Genomic DNA, 17,564 nt, shown 5'->3' with positions numbered 1-17,564 from the left:
GATGAGAGATGTATCCAATAGTGACAACCTAAGTATAACCAGTATTGGGGTGGGTATCCTTTAGAGGATTATCATAACATGGTGGGCAAAGTTTTAAACCAGACTGACTGTTGGGTGTGCTCTCACGTGCCTCAGGGACAGCATAAGTAGGGTTAGTGCCATTTCTATTAAATGTCTCTGAGGTTTTAGAATTGCAAAAAGGGAAGACGCTGGATGGAAAATTTCTTATGTCCAAACCACCTCATTTTAAACTCCACCAGTACCAAGTAGATAGATCACTTTTGTGTTTGAACATCACCAACTTCAACAAACCAGGAAGTTGGGAGGTGACTGGGAATAACCAGACGATGACCTTTTCACTAAGAGCTGATAATGAACCTATACATTTTTAACATTTACGCACAATTAGATTGAGTGGGAGACACTTCTGGTATCGGTATACACGTAGTGACACCAAAGAAATGGTTGGTACGGTTCCAGAAGGGTACTGTGCCAGGGTTATACAGCCAGAAACGTGTGTTAGTCAGATGGGAGAACCTGAGATAGGATCATTTGCTAGGGAAATGTGTTTGATGATTATGATGCATTCTATTCCTTATGTACTCCCAGACGATGTGTATTTTATATGTGTAAGGAAAGCGTATAAGTGGCTCTCTCCGAGTTCTGAAGGTTTATGTTATCTGGGAAGGGTACTCCCAGAGGTTATGACCCTTACACATGGTGAAATGCTTGGTATTCATAAAAACACACCATCACCATATCTTCACACACAGTATGAACACAGAGACAAAATAAATATGATACCTGGTGATGTACATACAGCCACACAGTAGATTAGCGAAACAACTGGCTTCCAAATTTTGGTAGCATTAGATCCCACCAGGATCGCTTGGGGTACTTTCAATTTTAGATACATCCAAGACCTTGCTAAATTAATAGATAATATCACCGAGATGTATGATGACATGTTCAGGTACACTGGTAAGGAGCTACAGGCCTATAAGAAAGAACTTGTGCAAAATAGACTAGTATTAAATTATTTAACAGCTGTTACTGGTGAATACTGTGTGACTCTGGCCACCCAAATTGGTGTCAAGTGTTGCACTTATATCACAAATCATACTGGCAATTCCAAGGAGGTGATAGACCGGAAGATGGATAAGATTCTGCAGCTGAAATGGGAATTTTGAAAGAACCATAATGCCTCATTGACTGAGGTAGAGGAAAAGGTAGAAGAGTGGTTCTCTTGGTTGAATCCTGTAAAATGGTTCTCCGGTCTAGGAGAGTGGGTCCAGGAAATGGTTGTCATTTTAGTAATTGGCTTATGTGTCAGATGTGTTCCTGCTGTGTTGAAGTGTGGAAAATATAATGCTGTGGTAAACTGGGAGAATGAAATTATGATGGTGGTTAGTAGTAATAGTATGCATACTAAGGTAAATGAAGAACTGCATAACAATCCTGAACTAGAATGTACCATCAGATGATGTATAGATTTAGTCATGCATGAAATGTATTATTAAATGTTATTTTAAACATCCGAAATAATGTAAGTCCCTATCCTCTTCAATACTTCCTTTATAGGTTAGGTGCATCCCCACATCTTTCCCATGATCTTCCAAGATCCGCGGTGTGCACATAAGGGTAGTTTTAGGTCCCTCCCAGGGACACATTATTGATGGATTAATGACCACATTGCGCCATCCCATAACATAACTTTAAATAATATTTCATAGTGTATAACTGAATAAATTTAAGACCAGAGTGTGATAGCATATTGTTTGCTATCAAAAGGTGGTCTGTCGAAGCTGGATGATTGGCTGAGATCAGATCTTTGAAAATATCTGAAGACGCCATGTTTGCGTTGTCTGCACAATGCCACCTGGTGTAGTCAGTAAAATATCATTGTGTACGGCGCTATTTAGCATTGCGTACATCTGCCGTGTTACTGCACACTGTTAAAGTCTTTACATAATAAATGCGCACGGATACACATATGTATTTAAAATACTTTATATATATGTGGACATGTCTGTGGCAGATAATTGAAAAACACACACATATTGTGAGGTGCAGAGGAGTGTTCTGAATGAACTACGGGTGAGCGGATTCGTTTCTATTCGATTCCGTTCGGTTTTTTAAACCGAATCTTATTGGCTATCCGCCGTCACAAGTTTTGGACAGCCAATAAGATTCAGTTTAAAAAAACGAACGGAACCGAGTAGAACCGAATCCGCTCACCCCTAGAATGAACCATTGTCTTTAAGTCTGACTATCATTGTATGCCCAAAGGAACTAGCATTTACCTTCCAAATAGGCTGATTCCATCATTGTGATTCCATCAAGTATCTGCTGGCCATCTCTGATCAGAACAACTCCATTGTCTGTCATTTTTGAACTTAGGGCCTGATTCAGACCCGCTCGCGAGCGCTGAGCGCTCGCAAGTGGGTCGATGTTGTCCAAGTGCGCATGCGCACGACGGAGGTGGCTCCGTCGTGCGCATGCGCGAGACCCGGATAGCGATGGCCAAACCATCGCTATGGGTCTTGCACCAAAGGGGGCGTGCTGTAGATGGTGATTGACAGCATGCCCCCTTTGGTGGGCGTGCCGGGGGCATGGCTGCCCAGACGGTGGCGTTCCCATGGGAACGCCTACCGTCTGGGGCCGGCTCCACTGACATCACTAGTGATCTCAGAGGGAGTGCTTTTGGCTCTGATAGAGCCAAAAGCACTCCAGGGCATGCGGCAGCGAGACCCTACCGCAAGGGTCTCGTCGCAAGCCCGATGGTCGCGATGGTCTTGACCATCGCGACCATCATTTTGGCCGCTCGCTATAGCTGTGGGTGGTCACATGTCTTAGTAAACCTGTCAAGTTTTGCATCATACCGACACCTTGTTTAATTCCAGATATCTGAATCTATCGGTGAAGGAGTCGCATTTTGCGTTCGGTGGTTATGGATTATAGGGAATTATTGGTTAGACTATGTACTTTGTATGTAGTGTTATCTCGTCTGGAGGGATGGACCATATCCCTGTTGTCAACATATGAACTGTCCTATGAACTACAGCGTACTACAAAGACCAAGAGCAAGAACCAATGGAATTATGTTTGTCTGTCTACATTGTTATTATCTGTGATCTGTAAAGTATATAGCCTGCTTGTTGATCCCAACATACAGCCATTCTCCTTGGATGACCACAGGCTTCTGGACTAATGACTGTATGCTGGGACCAGTGCGCACACGTATGTATTGGGCTGTATCTTATTTTCTGTATTTAATTGTCTTTGCGCTAATTGTACTAGATCAAAGCATGTACCTTTCTTTTTGAATGCAATAAGAATTTTTGTGCTTTGGAACCACAATTATTGTCTGGACAGCGATTATTTATCTCTAGCAATTTAAGGGTATTCATACTGTCATAATGTTGAACCTGGAGAATTTGTTATGATCAGAAATTTCTTACGTTCAGGTTATCTGACAGATCGGTGGGAAGGTCCGTATCAAGAGTTGCTGACAAGTACAACATCCTTGAAAGTATCAGAGAGAGATACCTGGGTCCATTCCACTCACTGCAGAAAAGTCAAACAACCGGTGGAGATAAAAGGCGGAGTCGAGGCAGATAACGTAGACCTGTCAATTGCGAGCTTGTTCTGGGAGAGTTAAAGACTGCAGTGAGATACCTGAGCTAGAGAAATTTGCAGCTCACTATTCCAGCAATGGAATGGCAGGCAGGGTTTGCGTTCCTATTTTCTTCCATAATTCTCATCATCCTTGCTTTTTCGAGATGTCCTGTTTCTGTAACGGTGGGCAGATGATGGAGGGAGAGGTTGATGGTGATATTGATGGAGTGGAGTTGGGAGAAGGAGCCATACATTCACAAGGGCGGTATCTGACCAAACTCAGGGCCTGATTCAGAGCCGGACGCTATTTGCGCTCGCTCGTTCAGAAAAAGGGGCCGGCTATTTAAATTGAGCGCTCGCTCTTTGCGGTCTCTTGACGCTTCTATGTCTGAGCGAGCAAACAAAACATGCGCTCGCTATTTTGTAAAGACACCCCTTGGCCGTTCGCATATTAGATTAATCGAGTACATCGAAAAGCGTATGAACTGCTCGCTGTTCTTGTGGTAGCATTTTCCTACCGCAATCATGCGAGCAGTTCAGGCTAAAAGACAACCAAGTGATGTGGTCGATGACGCTGCTTTGTTAATTATGCACACCCATTAAACGCCCGTTTTGACCATTTGGCACGCCTGCGTTCAGATCTCCACTCCCCGTTTTCAAGCACCTTCCCCTGTTACCACCCACAAACGCCTCATCCTGTCACTCAAATTAGCAGGCACTCGCTATTTTGCGAGCACACGATTTCCAACCGCACTGACTTGTTGGCGCATGCGCATTACGACCCATACGCATGCGCAGATGTGCAAACATCGCTCGGAGCGAACGAACGGCCACTTACGAGTGGCTCTGAATCAGGCCCTCAGTACAGTAATTGCTAAAAGATCTGTTATCCCAGAAACTCGGAGACAGTGTGAGGGGTTATTGTCTGAGGAATACTGTATTTGTGAGTATAGTGGGTCCTTAATGAATGAGAGATGTCTCCAACAGTGCCAGCCCAAGTATAACCAGTATTGGGGTGGGTATCCTTTAGAGGATTATCATGCCTTGGTGGGCAATGTCTTAAATCAGACTGAATGTTGGGTATGCTCTCATGTGCCTCAGGGACGACATAATGTAGGACTAGTACCACTCCCGTTAAATGTCTCTGAGGTCCTTGAATTACATAAGGGGAAGATGCTGAATGGAAAATTTATTATGTCCAAGCCTCCAAATTTTAAGCTCCATACAGTACCAGGTGGATAGATCCCTGTATTGTTTAAACATCATCAATTCCAATAAACCAGAAAATTGGGATGTGTCCGGGAACAGTTAGACAAAGATTTTTTCACACAGAGCTGATAATGAACCAGTAGATGGTGGACTTATATGGCCCGGAAGAATGCTGCTGACTAATGCCCAAGACATTTTTGCTCCTATGCTCCTCAGGAAGTTTCCCCAAGGAGGACAGAAGAGGACAGAACCACGCATAGGAGACGGTGAGTAGGTTTTTTTTCCCACAGGAACCCTATGGATTTTCTGCTGGAGAAGGGAACCGATGCTACAGGGATACATAGGTGAGTATGTGTACATGTGTGTGTATGTGTGTGTACATGTGTGAGTGCATGTATGTTTATTAAACTTATACTCTGTATGGTGTGTATGTGTTTCTTTCAACATTCTTTTACAGGTGAACTACAGGTCCCAGTGGGTCCTTAATGCCCCGCATGCTGGTACTTGTGGTTCTCCAAGTACCACACACAAACACACACACACTGACAAAGACGACCCCTCCTCACTGCCGGCACCCCACATGATAGACACACCTGCGGGTACGGGGGAGACCACCGGGAATACAGTCAGTGAGATCCCCCAGAATGCCAGAAAAGAAACCAGGGAATAGGTGACCCATTAAGATGACACTCCATTGGCATGTGATCGTGACTATCACTTCTCCTCAAGGAAACACCACTGGAGATGCGAGGAGTGTTTGCTATAAGTGCAGGAAGCCAGGTCATATAAGACAGGACTGTCCAGAAAAACAGAGCCTATGGAGTGTGTGGGTGTTAGTATGGGCGCTATGTACTCCAGTTTTCGCACAATGGATTCCAGACCCCTGTTTATGTGGGAAACTGTATCATTGAATGGCCGAGAACTCCCAATCAGGGAGTGAGCTAAACCTGATCTCAGAGGCTGTCCTGCCCAGTCCAGTGAAAAAGGTGCCAGGATTAGTCAAAGTACTCTGCATTCATGAATCCACAAAAAACTTCTCACGGGTGCAAGTGAGCCTCACCATAAAGGGCTGCACTTATGAGGTGGTCACCGCAGTGGGTCTTAAGCTCCCCTATCCTATTATATTGGGACATTTCCCAGGATTTGTTGAGCTCTTAAAGGAACCACAGAGACAAAGCTGCAACAAAGTCTCCCAGGGCCTACCTTGGTAAAGAGAGAAGAGTGGAAAAGCACAGCTAGTCCTCTTTGGAGAGAGAGCCTCTGCACAATTAATGTCTGAGGAAAGAAATCTGCAACACTTTTGCAGAGGTGTCATACCCAATACAGATTTTGCCATGTATGTGCTGGAAACCACCATACCCCGGGTTCCTGGGGGCTGCTCTGGTTCGCCTGGTCCTAAAGAAGTTCCACTGGTGGACAACTTGTTAGCAAAATGACGAAAAAAGAAGCGACGGCCTTAGTTTGCAAAAATCAGGAAGTCACAAGGCCCCACAGAGACCCCAGAATCTAGACTCCGCTACTTACCTTTGCGGGCGCTCACCCATGACATCTTCGGCACTCACATGGTGCTGCAGCAGCTCCGTCCTTTTCAGCTGGCTGTCAGCGTCTTCCTCTATAAAACGATACCTGCTGCAGTAGCTAGTTGCCAGTGCAACAGGACTCATAGCTTGCTGTGTGTTCATCCATACTGTGCTTCCCTAGTGTATTACTGTTCCCTCAGTTTGCTTCCACTGAGAGTTACCTCATGGTCCTAATCGGAGAATCAGTCGTCCTCCATTCACCTGGAGTCCAGTTACCTCCTGGTCCTAACCAGAGAATCAGCCATCCTCCATTCACCTGGAGTCCAGTTACCTCCTGGTCCTAACCAGAGAATAAGCCATCCTCAATTCACCTGGAGTCCAGTTACCTCCCGGTCCTAACCTGAGAACTAGCCGTCCCTCAGTATCCATCTGCAGACCTCTTCTGCCAATATATTCCTTCATGCACAGGAACTTCATCAAACCCAGTCACCTCCAGAGTGCACCCAAGTCTAACAAAACAGATCAGGACCCAGCTCGGGAACACAGCCTCAAATCCCTTTGACTGTGACAGTTTGCACTGGCCCGATGGACTCGGCAAGTGGTCAGGGATCTGGAGTAGATTCCTCTCAGGATATTCTATCACATCTGGAGAGACAAGAAACTTCTCAAATACAACTTATCCAATTCATTTAAGATATGTCATCTCACTTGGATAGCATTCAGGCTCTATTGTCAAACCCTGCTCCAGTTAACGCTCAAGCTGCAATTTCCTCCTCTGTGTTGTCTCCACCCTCAGCACCACTTACTGTTCGACTCCAACTCGCCTCTCCCAGCAAGTTTGATTGTAACCCCAAACTATGCAGGGGTTTCCTAAACTAGTGCGAGATTTTGGGCATCAACCGGCCAACTTCCCGACAGCCAGAACCCGAATAGCCTACATAATCTCTCTGCTCTCTGGGCAAGCACTTAATTGGGCCTCGCCTCTCTGGGAAAAATTGTATCCTCTACTTTATAACTACCCTGAATTCATTTCCATGTTGTGCAGGATCTTCGATGAACCTGGAAGAACCACTTCCGCCTCAACAGATATTTTATGTCTCCGGCAAGGCAGCAAAACTGTTGGACAGTATGTCATCCAATTCTGAACCTTGGCTTCAGAACTCAACTGGAATGAGAACGCCCTCATTGCAGCCTTTTGGAGTGGGCTTTCCTAGAGGCTCAAAGATGATCTGGCTTCCCTTGACCTTTCGCCCAATTTGGATTACTTGATTTCTCTCTGCAATACGGTGGAACTATGACATAGAGAGCATGCCCTACAGCATAGAAAGTGGCAATAAAGACAGAAAGAAAATCTGTGCATGTACTGTGGTTCGGCTCGACATCTAGTTAAAACCTGTCCCATCCATCCGGGAAACGCCTCCTCCTAACTTACAACAGAGAGGTAAGTTAAGAGTAGCCATCGACTCACTCAGGAAGTCTGACTCTTCCATCCAAGCCCAGTTGGAGTACTCCAGGGAATCCAAAGTCGTTCTAGACTTATTGGATTCCGGAGCTGCATGGAATTTCGTGACTTCAGACTTTGTTCTCAAACATCAAATTCCCATTGAAGCATTGCCTCGAGTTATCACGTTAACTGCCATTGATGGTAGTCATATTACAAGTGGAACCATCACTCATCGTACTATGCCACTTAAACTCACCATTGGGGTGCTCCATTCTGAAGAATTGTCCTTCCTAGTGATTCCCAAAGCCTCTCATTCTCTAGTTCTTGGCCTACCCTGGCTACTGAAACATTCTCCACAAATGGATTGGTCTTCTATGCAGATAACCTCCTGGAGTTCTGCTTGTTTCAAGAACTGCCTTTATCGGGTAGTACCTGCTCATTCCTCTGCCCTACAGGATCCCATGGGCCTACCCAAGTCCTACTCAGATTTCCAAGATGTCTTCAGTAAACAGAGGGCCTGATTCAGACCCGCTCGCGAGCGTAGGACACTCGCAAGCGGGTCGATGATGTCCTAATGCGCATGTGCACGACGGAGGGAGCTCCAACGTGCGCATGCGTGAGACCCGGAGAGCAACAGCCAAGCTGTCGCTCCGGGTCTCGCACCAAAGGGGGCGTGCTGTCGATGGTAACTGACAGCACACCCCCTTTAATGGGCATGCCAATGGCCAAGCTGCCAGACGGAGGCGTTCCCATGGGAACGCCTACCGTCTGAGTCCGGCCCCACTGACATCAGTAGTGATGTCAGTGGGAGTGATTTTGGCTCTGATAGAGCCAAAATCACTCCAGGGCATGCGGCAGTGAGACCCTACCTTAAGTCAAGCCTAATTTGATCTGTATTCGCCCCGGATTTGATCTATAATTTGATCTGTATTCGCCCCGGAGACGAATGGAAAACAGCCTTCAACACCAGGGATGGGCATTACGAGTATCTCGTTATGCACTTCAGCATCTGTAATGCCCCGGCTGTCTTCCAATTCTTTGTCAATTACATTTTTCGAGACCTCCTGTACAAGCATGTGGTCGTCTACTTTGATGTCATCTTTTTTCAAAACCTGAAGAGTCATCAGGATCAGGTAAAAGAAGTCCTTCTGAGATTACGCTCCAACTAACTTTTCTGCAAGCTGGAGAAATGTCTATTCGAAGTCTCTAGTGTACCATTCTTGGGGTACATCATCTCCGGAACAAGTCTTCAAATGGATCCCTCAAAACTACAAGCCATTCTTGATTGGTCTCTCCCATCCTCTCTGAAATCCATACAGCAGTTTTTAGGCTTCGCCAACTATTACCGCAAGTTCGTGAAGGGTTTTTCAACATTGGTAGCACCTATCACAGCCCTCACCTGCAAAGGTGCAGATCCAACTAATTGGTCCGTCGAAGCTACTTCCGCTTTTCAACTCCTTAAACAAGCATTCATCTCTGCTCCCATCTTAAAGCAACCGGATTCAACTCGATCATTCATACTGGAAGTGGATGCTTCCTCTGAAAGAGTCGGAGCAGTTCTCTCCCAACGATTTGAAGATGAAAAAATTCATACCTGCGGATTCCTTTCATGGAAGTTCTTGCTAGCAGAGAGGAAGTATTCTATCGGTGACCAAGAGCTGTTCGCCATAAAACTGGCGCTCGAAGAATGGCGATATCAATATCCAATCACCATTTATACAGACCACAAGAATCTGTTATATCTTAAATCTGCAAATTGTTTAAACCCTCGGCAAACCAGATGGGCGATGTTCTTTTCTAGATTCAACTTTAAACTCTCCTATCGCCCTGGATCACAAAATTGCAAAGCCGATGCCCTCTCTCGCTCCATGGAGAGTGACCCTAATCTACCCATGGAACTGTCTCATCCAATTCTGGATCCAACCACTTTCGCTTCTACCAATTTATCCACAATGCCTCCTGTTGGGAAAACTTTAATTGCTCCTAATTTCTGCAAGAAGTTACTACAGTGGGCTCATGCTTCTTATTTCTCTGGACACTTAGGAATGGACAAAACTTGAGTTCATCCAGCGATCTTATTGGTGGCCCTCAATGAAAATGGATTTAAGGTCCTATGTCTCTTCATGTGACAAGTGTGCTTAACCCAAATTGCCCTGACAGGCTCCGCCTGGACAACTCCAACCACTAGCCATTCCCTTGCAACCATAGATGCACTTGTCAATTGACTTCATCACTGACCTTCCTCCATTACGGGGTCATAATACGATTTGGGTTATCGTGGACAGATTCTATAAGATGGCCCATTTCGTACCCCTCACTGGACTACCCTCTTCACTGTAACTTGCTCAACTCTTCATTAGGGAGATATTCAGATTACATGGTTTACCCCAAGAAATCATTTCAGACAGGGGGGTGCAGTTCGTGGCAAAGTTTTGGAGGTCACTCTGCTCAGCCCTACAGGTGAAACTAAAATTCTCCACCGCATACCATCCCCAAACCAATGGGCAAACCGAAAGGGTCAACCAGGATTTGGAGCAGTTCCTTCGCACCTTCATCTCTTCCTCTCAAGATGACTGGATTAAGCTTCTCCTATGGGCTGAATTACCTCATAACAATCATTATCATACTTATACTAAATCAACTCCTTTTTTCACAGTATTTGGTCATCATCCCCAAGTTCCAGAGTTTCCTCTACTCCCAGTTTTGGATGTGCCCACTGCCAAGATATCTCTCCAACAGTTCTCTGACATTTGGAAAAAGGTTCATTCCGCTATGACCAAATCCTCGGCCCGATACAAGAGATTCGCTGATCACAAAAGATGGACTGTTCCAAGTTTTCAAACTGGAGATATGGTTTGGCTCTCCACTCATAATCTCAGACTCCGAGTTAATGAAACTGGCTCCACGTTACATCGGTCCATTTCCAATAATCAGAGTTCTAAATCCAGTTGCCTACAAGTTGAGACTGCCACCATTCCTCATGTTCCTAATTCCTTTCACATCTCTCTCCTAAAGCCGTTAATTCTAAACAGATTTCAGAAATTTCTTCCCAAGCCCTCTGGTGTCCAAACTCAATGAGGTGAAGAATTCGAAGTCGAAAGAATCCTAGATCCCATTGTCATTTTAATTGTCTCCATTACCTCATCAATTGGAAAGGGTACTGTCTGGAGGAAAGGATCTGGATTAATTCTTCCGATGTTCATGCCCCTCGTATAATCAATGAATTTCATACGGTTTCCTCATAAGCCAAAAAAAGTGTCCAGAGGTCACTCATGGAAAAGGGGGTACTGTCACAAGGCCCCACAGAGACCCCAGAACCAGACCCCGCTACTTACCTTTGTGGGTTCTCACCCGCGGGGTCTTCAGCACTCACATGGTGCTGCAGTGGCTCTGTCCTCTCTGGCTGGCTGTCGGCATCTTCTCTCCTGCACAGACACCTGCACTCGGCTCCAGCATCTGCATGGTTGGGCTGCCGCTCTCCAGTCAATGGGTGTGGCCATGTTGGATTTGCCCATGTGACTCCACCTCCACCAATCAGCTGCCTGCAACCTTTATAAAATGATACCTGCTGCAGTAGCTAGTTATCTTGCTTTGTTTTCATCCATACTGTGCTTCTCTAGTGTATTACTGTTCCCTCAGTTTTCTTCCACTGAAAGTTACCTTCTGGTCCTAACCGGAGAATCAGTCATCCTCCATTCACCTGGAGTCCAGTTACTTCCCGGTCCTAACTGGAGAATCAGTCATCCTCCATTCACCTGGAGTCCAGTTACCTCCCGCGGTCCTAACTGGAAAATCAGCCATCCTCCATTCACCTGGAGTCCAGTTACCTCCCGGTCCTAACCAGAGAATCAGCTGTCATCCATTCACCTGGAGTCCAGTTACCTCCCGGTCCTGACTGGAAAATCAGCCATCCTCCATTCACCTGGAGTCCAGTTACCTCCCGGTCCTAACCAGAGAATCAGCCGTCATCCATTCACCTGTCCAGTTATCTCCCGGTCCTGACTGGAGAATCAGCCATCCTCCATTCACCTGGAGTCCAGTTACCTCCCGGTCCTAACTGGAAAATCAGCCATCCTCCATTCACCTGGAGTCCAGTTACCTCCCGGTCCTAACCAGAGAATCAGCCGTCATCCATTCACCTGGAGTCCAGTTATCTCCCGGTCCTAACCAGAGAATCAGCCATCATCCATTCACCTGGAGTCCAGTTACCTCCCGGTCCTGACTGGAGAATCAGCCATCCTCCATTCACCTGGAGTCCAGTTACCTCCTGGTCCTAACCAGAGAATAAGCCATCCTCAATTCACCTGGAGTCCAGTTACCTCCCGGTCCTAACCTGAGAACTAGCCGTCCCTCAGTATCCATCTGCAGACCTCTTCTGCCAATATATTCCTTCATGCACAGGAACTTCATCAAACCCAGTCACCTCCAGAGTGCACCCAAGTCTAACAAAACAGATCAGGACCCAGCTCGGGAACACAGCCTCAAATCCCTTTGACTGTGACAGTTTGCACTGGCCCGATGGACTCGGCAAGTGGTCAGGGATCTGGAGTAGATTCCTCTCAGGATATTCTATCACATCTGGAGAGACAAGAAACTTCTCAAATACAACTTATCCAATTCATTTAAGATATGTCATCTCACTTGGATAGCATTCAGGCTCTATTGTCAAACCCTGCTCCAGTTAACGCTCAAGCTGCAATTTCCTCCTCTGTGTTGTCTCCACCCTCAGCACCACTTACTGTTCGACTCCAACTCGCCTCTCCCAGCAAGTTTGATTGTAACCCCAAACTATGCAGGGGTTTCCTAAACTAGTGCGAGATTTTGGGCATCAACCGGCCAACTTCCCGACAGCCAGAACCCGAATAGCCTACATAATCTCTCTGCTCTCTGGGCAAGCACTTAATTGGGCCTCGCCTCTCTGGGAAAAATTGTATCCTCTACTTTATAACTACCCTGAATTCATTTCCATGTTGTGCAGGATCTTCGATGAACCTGGAAGAACCACTTCCGCCTCAACAGATATTTTATGTCTCCGGCAAGGCAGCAAAACTGTTGGACAGTATGTCATCCAATTCTGAACCTTGGCTTCAGAACTCAACTGGAATGAGAACGCCCTCATTGCAGCCTTTTGGAGTGGGCTTTCCTAGAGGCTCAAAGATGATCTGGCTTCCCTTGACCTTTCGCCCAATTTGGATTACTTGATTTCTCTCTGCAATACGGTGGAACTATGACATAGAGAGCATGCCCTACAGCATAGAAAGTGGCAATAAAGACAGAAAGAAAATCTGTGCATGTACTGTGGTTCGGCTCGACATCTAGTTAAAACCTGTCCCATCCATCCGGGAAACGCCTCCTCCTAACTTACAACAGAGAGGTAAGTTAAGAGTAGCCATCGACTCACTCAGGAAGTCTGACTCTTCCATCCAAGCCCAGTTGGAGTACTCCAGGGAATCCAAAGTCGTTCTAGACTTATTGGATTCCGGAGCTGCATGGAATTTCGTGACTTCAGACTTTGTTCTCAAACATCAAATTCCCATTGAAGCATTGCCTCGAGTTATCACGTTAACTGCCATTGATGGTAGTCATATTACAAGTGGAACCATCACTCATCGTACTATGCCACTTAAACTCACCATTGGGGTGCTCCATTCTGAAGAATTGTCCTTCCTAGTGATTCCCAAAGCCTCTCATTCTCTAGTTCTTGGCCTACCCTGGCTACTGAAACATTCTCCACAAATGGATTGGTCTTCTATGCAGATAACCTCCTGGAGTTCTGCTTGTTTCAAGAACTGCCTTTATCGGGTAGTACCTGCTCATTCCTCTGCCCTACAGGATCCCATGGGCCTACCCAAGTCCTACTCAGATTTCCAAGATGTCTTCAGTAAACAGAGGGCCTGATTCAGACCCGCTCGCGAGCGTAGGACACTCGCAAGCGGGTCGATGATGTCCTAATGCGCATGTGCACGACGGAGGGAGCTCCAACGTGCGCATGCGTGAGACCCGGAGAGCAACAGCCAAGCTGTCGCTCCGGGTCTCGCACCAAAGGGGGCGTGCTGTCGATGGTAACTGACAGCACACCCCCTTTAATGGGCATGCCAATGGCCAAGCTGCCAGACGGAGGCGTTCCCATGGGAACGCCTACCGTCTGAGTCCGGCCCCACTGACATCAGTAGTGATGTCAGTGGGAGTGATTTTGGCTCTGATAGAGCCAAAATCACTCCAGGGCATGCGGCAGTGAGACCCTACCTTAAGTCAAGCCTAATTTGATCTGTATTCGCCCCGGATTTGATCTATAATTTGATCTGTATTCGCCCCGGAGACGAATGGAAAACAGCCTTCAACACCAGGGATGGGCATTACGAGTATCTCGTTATGCACTTCAGCATCTGTAATGCCCCGGCTGTCTTCCAATTCTTTGTCAATTACATTTTTCGAGACCTCCTGTACAAGCATGTGGTCGTCTACTTTGATGTCATCTTTTTTCAAAACCTGAAGAGTCATCAGGATCAGGTAAAAGAAGTCCTTCTGAGATTACGCTCCAACTAACTTTTCTGCAAGCTGGAGAAATGTCTATTCGAAGTCTCTAGTGTACCATTCTTGGGGTACATCATCTCCGGAACAAGTCTTCAAATGGATCCCTCAAAACTACAAGCCATTCTTGATTGGTCTCTCCCATCCTCTCTGAAATCCATACAGCAGTTTTTAGGCTTCGCCAACTATTACCGCAAGTTCGTGAAGGGTTTTTCAACATTGGTAGCACCTATCACAGCCCTCACCTGCAAAGGTGCAGATCCAACTAATTGGTCCGTCGAAGCTACTTCCGCTTTTCAACTCCTTAAACAAGCATTCATCTCTGCTCCCATCTTAAAGCAACCGGATTCAACTCGATCATTCATACTGGAAGTGGATGCTTCCTCTGAAAGAGTCGGAGCAGTTCTCTCCCAACGATTTGAAGATGAAAAAATTCATACCTGCGGATTCCTTTCATGGAAGTTCTTGCTAGCAGAGAGGAAGTATTCTATCGGTGACCAAGAGCTGTTCGCCATAAAACTGGCGCTCGAAGAATGGCGATATCAATATCCAATCACCATTTATACAGACCACAAGAATCTGTTATATCTTAAATCTGCAAATTGTTTAAACCCTCGGCAAACCAGATGGGCGATGTTCTTTTCTAGATTCAACTTTAAACTCTCCTATCGCCCTGGATCACAAAATTGCAAAGCCGATGCCCTCTCTCGCTCCATGGAGAGTGACCCTAATCTACCCATGGAACTGTCTCATCCAATTCTGGATCCAACCACTTTCGCTTCTACCAATTTATCCACAATGCCTCCTGTTGGGAAAACTTTAATTGCTCCTAATTTCTGCAAGAAGTTACTACAGTGGGCTCATGCTTCTTATTTCTCTGGACACTTAGGAATGGACAAAACTTGAGTTCATCCAGCGATCTTATTGGTGGCCCTCAATGAAAATGGATTTAAGGTCCTATGTCTCTTCATGTGACAAGTGTGCTTAACCCAAATTGCCCTGACAGGCTCCGCCTGGACAACTCCAACCACTAGCCATTCCCTTGCAACCATAGATGCACTTGTCAATTGACTTCATCACTGACCTTCCTCCATTACGGGGTCATAATACGATTTGGGTTATCGTGGACAGATTCTATAAGATGGCCCATTTCGTACCCCTCACTGGACTACCCTCTTCACTGTAACTTGCTCAACTCTTCATTAGGGAGATATTCAGATTACATGGTTTACCCCAAGAAATCATTTCAGACAGGGGGGTGCAGTTCGTGGCAAAGTTTTGGAGGTCACTCTGCTCAGCCCTACAGGTGAAACTAAAATTCTCCACCGCATACCATCCCCAAACCAATGGGCAAACCGAAAGGGTCAACCAGGATTTGGAGCAGTTCCTTCGCACCTTCATCTCTTCCTCTCAAGATGACTGGATTAAGCTTCTCCTATGGGCTGAATTACCTCATAACAATCATTATCATACTTATACTAAATCAACTCCTTTTTTCACAGTATTTGGTCATCATCCCCAAGTTCCAGAGTTTCCTCTACTCCCAGTTTTGGATGTGCCCACTGCCAAGATATCTCTCCAACAGTTCTCTGACATTTGGAAAAAGGTTCATTCCGCTATGACCAAATCCTCGGCCCGATACAAGAGATTCGCTGATCACAAAAGATGGACTGTTCCAAGTTTTCAAACTGGAGATATGGTTTGGCTCTCCACTCATAATCTCAGACTCCGAGTTAATGAAACTGGCTCCACGTTACATCGGTCCATTTCCAATAATCAGAGTTCTAAATCCAGTTGCCTACAAGTTGAGACTGCCACCATTCCTCATGTTCCTAATTCCTTTCACATCTCTCTCCTAAAGCCGTTAATTCTAAACAGATTTCAGAAATTTCTTCCCAAGCCCTCTGGTGTCCAAACTCAATGAGGTGAAGAATTCGAAGTCGAAAGAATCCTAGATCCCATTGTCATTTTAATTGTCTCCATTACCTCATCAATTGGAAAGGGTACTGTCTGGAGGAAAGGATCTGGATTAATTCTTCCGATGTTCATGCCCCTCGTATAATCAATGAATTTCATACGGTTTCCTCATAAGCCAAAAAAAGTGTCCAGAGGTCACTCATGGAAAAGGGGGTACTGTCACAAGGCCCCACAGAGACCCCAGAACCAGACCCCGCTACTTACCTTTGTGGGTTCTCACCCGCGGGGTCTTCAGCACTCACATGGTGCTGCAGTGGCTCTGTCCTCTCTGGCTGGCTGTCGGCATCTTCTCTCCTGCACAGACACCTGCACTCGGCTCCAGCATCTGCATGGTTGGGCTGCCGCTCTCCAGTCAATGGGTGTGGCCATGTTGGATTTGCCCATGTGACTCCACCTCCACCAATCAGCTGCCTGCAACCTTTATAAAATGATACCTGCTGCAGTAGCTAGTTATCTTGCTTTGTTTTCATCCATACTGTGCTTCTCTAGTGTATTACTGTTCCCTCAGTTTTCTTCCACTGAAAGTTACCTTCTGGTCCTAACCGGAGAATCAGTCATCCTCCATTCACCTGGAGTCCAGTTACTTCCCGGTCCTAACTGGAGAATCAGTCATCCTCCATTCACCTGGAGTCCAGTTACCTCCCGCGGTCCTAACTGGAAAATCAGCCATCCTCCATTCACCTGGAGTCCAGTTACCTCCCGGTCCTAACCAGAGAATCAGCTGTCATCCATTCACCTGGAGTCCAGTTACCTCCCGGTCCTGACTGGAAAATCAGCCATCCTCCATTCACCTGGAGTCCAGTTACCTCCCGGTCCTAACCAGAGAATCAGCCGTCATCCATTCACCTGTCCAGTTATCTCCCGGTCCTGACTGGAGAATCAGCCATCCTCCATTCACCTGGAGTCCAGTTACCTCCCGGTCCTAACTGGAAAATCAGCCATCCTCCATTCACCTGGAGTCCAGTTACCTCCCGGTCCTAACCAGAGAATCAGCCGTCATCCATTCACCTGGAGTCCAGTTATCTCCCGGTCCTAACCAGAGAATCAGCCATCATCCATTCACCTGGAGTCCAGTTACCTCCCGGTCCTGACTGGAGAATCAGCCATCCTCCATTCACCTAGAGTCCAGTTACCTCCCAGTGCTAACCGGAGAACCAGCCGTCCCTCAGTATCCATTCGCTGGCCTCTTCTGCCAATATATACCTTCATGCACAGGTACTTCATCAAACCCAGTCTCTTCCAGAGTGCATCCAAGCCCAACAAAA

The sequence above is a fragment of the Taudactylus pleione genome, unplaced genomic scaffold (assembly GCF_031769625.1).
Source record: "Taudactylus pleione unplaced genomic scaffold, aTauple2 ptg000157l, whole genome shotgun sequence".
In the NCBI taxonomy this organism is placed as follows: domain Eukaryota; kingdom Metazoa; phylum Chordata; class Amphibia; order Anura; family Myobatrachidae; genus Taudactylus; species Taudactylus pleione.
The sequence above is the reverse complement of the archived record's forward strand: the minus strand, read 5'-3'. Positions refer to the sequence as shown.